The sequence below is a fragment of the Arachis hypogaea genome, chromosome 17, assembly GCF_003086295.3.
Source record: "Arachis hypogaea cultivar Tifrunner chromosome 17, arahy.Tifrunner.gnm2.J5K5, whole genome shotgun sequence".
NCBI classification, from domain to species: Eukaryota; Viridiplantae; Streptophyta; class Magnoliopsida; order Fabales; family Fabaceae; genus Arachis; species Arachis hypogaea.
In genome coordinates, this window is record NC_092052.1 from 114445562 (window position 1) to 114447919 (window position 2358).

The 2358-nt window shown below is 42.1% G+C and overlaps 1 non-coding gene across 1 annotated transcript; it reads left to right on the top strand.

The window, feature by feature from the left end:
• The first annotated feature begins 1599 nt into the window (after positions 1–1599).
• Positions 1600–1707, top strand: LOC112767877 (small nucleolar RNA R71). The gene has a single exon (XR_003185317.1). It is a non-coding gene; the product is annotated as a small nucleolar RNA R71 (small nucleolar RNA).
• Positions 1708–2358: the final 651 nt, after the last annotated feature.

Here is a 2358-nt window from a genome sequence, read left to right on the forward strand (position 1 = left end):
AACACCAAACATAGAGTTTGAATGTGGGGATTTTGTTTGATTCTGCATTGAAAGAAGCTTTTCATGCTTCCTCTCCATGGTTACAGAGGGAGATCCTTGAGCTTTAAACACAAGGGAGTCCTCATTCACTTGAAGGACCAATTCTCCTCTGTCAACATCAATCACAGCTCTTGCTGTGGCTAGGAAGGGTCTGCCAAGGATGATGGATTCATCCATACACTTTCCAGTGTCTAGGATTATGAAATCAGCAGGGATGTAGTGGCCTTCAACCTTTACCAAGACATCCTCTACAAGTCCATAAGCCTGTTTTCTTGAATTATCTGCCATCTCTAGTGAGATTTTTGTAGCTTGTACCTCAAGGATTCCTAGCTTCTCCATTACAGAGAGAGGCATGAGGTTTATGCTTGACCCTAGGTCACACAGAGCCTTCTCAAGGGTCATGGTGCCTATGGTACAAGGTATTGAGAACTTTCCAGGATCCTGTCTCTTCAGAGGTAATTTCTGCCTAGTCAGGTCATCCAGTTCTTTGGGGAGCAAGGGGGTTTCATCCTCCCAAGTCTCATTACCAAATAGCTTGGCATTTAGCTTCATGATTACTCCAAGGTACTTAGCAACTTGTTCTTCAGTAACATCTTCATCCTCTTCAGAGGAAGAATACTCATCAGAGCTCATGAATGGCAAAAGTAAATTCAATGGAATCTCTATGGTCTCAGTGTGAGCCTCAGATTCCCATGGTTCCTCATTAGGGAACTCCTTGGAGGCCAGTGGACGTCCATTGAGCTCTTCCTCAGTGGAGATCACTGCCTCTTCCTCCTCTCCAGGTTCGGCCGTGTGGGTTATGTTGATGGCCTTGTACTCTCCTTTTGGATTCTCTTCTGTATTGCTTGGAAGAGTACTAGGAGGGAGTTCAGTAACTTTCTTACTCAGCTGACCCACTTGTGCCTCCAAATTTCTAATAGAGGACCTTGTTTTAGTCATGAAACTTTGAGTGGTTTTAATTAGATCAGAGACTACAATTTCTAAGTCAGAGTGGCTCTGCTTAGAATTCTCTGTCTGTTGCTGAGAAGATGATGGAAAAGGCTTACTATTGCTAAACCTATTTCTTCCACCATTATTGTTGTTGAAGCCTTGTTGAGGCCTCTGTTGATCCTTCCATGAGAGGTTTGGATGATTTCTCCAAGAAGGATTATAGGTGCTTCCATAGGGTTCTCCCATGTAATTCACCTCTTCCATTGCTGGGTTCTCAGGATCATAAGCTTCTTCTTTAGATGAAGCTTCTTTGGTACTGCCTGTTGCTACTTGCATTCCAGACAGACTCTGAGAAATCATATTGACTTGTTGAGTTAATATTATGTTCTGAGCCAATATGGCATTCAGAGTATCAATCTCAAGAACTCCTTTCTTTTGATTTGTCCCATTATTCACAGGATTCCTTTCAGAAGTGTACATGAATTGGTTATTTACAACCATTTCAATGAGTTCCTGAGCTTCTGCAGGCGTCTTCTTTAGATGAAGAGATCCTCCAGCAGAGCTGTCCAATGACATCTTGGACAGTTCAGATAGACCATCATAGAAAAAACCTATGATGCTCCATTCTGAAAGCATGTCAGAAGGACACCTTCTGATCAATTGCTTGTATCTTTCCCAGGCTTCATAGAGGGATTCACCTTCCTTCTGTTTGAAGGTTTGGACTTCCACTCTAAGCTTGCTCAATTTTTGAGGTGAAAAGAATTTTGCCAATAAGGCATTGACTAGCTTTTTCCCAAGAGTTCAGGCTTTCTTTAGGCTGTGAATCCAACCATGTTCTAGCTCTGTCTCTTACAACAAAGGGAAAAATCATAAGTCTATAGACCTCGGGATCAACCCCATTGGTCTTGACAGTGTCACAGATTTGCAAGAATTCAGCTAAGAACTGATGAGGATCTTCCAATGGAAGTCTATGAAACTTACAATTCTGTTGCATCAGAGAAACTAATTGAGGCTTAAGCTCAAAGTTGTTTGCTCCAAAGGCAGAGATTGAGATGCTTCTCCCATAGAAGTCGGGAGTAGGTGCAGTAAAGTCACCAAGCATCTTCCTTGCATTGTTGGCATTGTTGTTGTTTTCGGCTGCCATGGCTTCTTCTTTTTTGAAAGTTTCTGTTAGGTCCTCTATAGAGAGTTGTACTTTAGCTTCTTTTAGCTTTCTCTTCAAGGTCCTTTCAGGTTCAGGATCAGCTTCAACAAGAATGCCCTTGTCTTTGCTCCTGCTCATATGAAAAGAGAGGAGAAGAAAATCTGGAATCTACTATGTCACAGTATAGAGATTCCTTGAGGTGTCAGAGGAAAATAAAAATAGAAGGATGAGGTAGAGAAGAGAGA